Genomic DNA, 741 nt, shown 5'->3' with positions numbered 1-741 from the left:
GAGTTTTTGAAAATCTCCACTTTGGCCGGAGTTTTCAGAAATGATCGTTTTTGGTGACTTTGAGCTCCGTTTTCGTGTAAACGAACGGCCAAAACGCATGAAAACGCCTCAGTTTTTGCTCCGTGTAAACGGGGCCTGACTGTCCTGACACAAGAGGATGTGAGGACGGCTGTTATGTCTGGTAGCTCGGGCAGATGTCCCGTAAAAGAAAAGGCTCGTAGGAAGAAATGTCCAAAGGAAGAATAAGAACTGGAAATGTCCAGTTTCTTGTACACAATCCAGCGCTGTTCCTGGATGTTTGGCACCATGAGAAATACTTTTGTCTCTTTGTCAAGGCACCCCGAGTTCCCAATGTATCATCAAAGTCGTGATCAGTGTCTGGCTTCCCACCGCTCGTGTCAACATGAGCGTTCCAGCAGCGCTCACGCTGGGAATTTGATTTAGCCCTTTGTGGTGGAGGTCAACGGCGTTCTGGTCCGGGGTACGCGTGAGGCTCGCTTCATGTTCTCCTGATCTGAGTGGGAAGGGAGGAGGAAAGCAATAAAAATTGCAATACTTTTCTCAAATATTAGAATCAGAATTAGAATCAGCTTTATTGGCCAACAAGGAATTTGACTCCGGTAATTTCGCTCTTTGGTAGTAAAATAAACAATAAAACAAATGTGGAATTTCTATGATACAGAATAAACAGAATAAACATTTAAGGTGCAGAAGTTTGAGGTAGAGAAAGAAAAGAAAAGA

The sequence above is a fragment of the Cololabis saira genome, chromosome 18, assembly GCF_033807715.1.
Source record: "Cololabis saira isolate AMF1-May2022 chromosome 18, fColSai1.1, whole genome shotgun sequence".
In the NCBI taxonomy this organism is placed as follows: domain Eukaryota; kingdom Metazoa; phylum Chordata; class Actinopteri; order Beloniformes; family Belonidae; genus Cololabis; species Cololabis saira.
The sequence above is the reverse complement of the archived record's forward strand: the minus strand, read 5'-3'. Positions refer to the sequence as shown.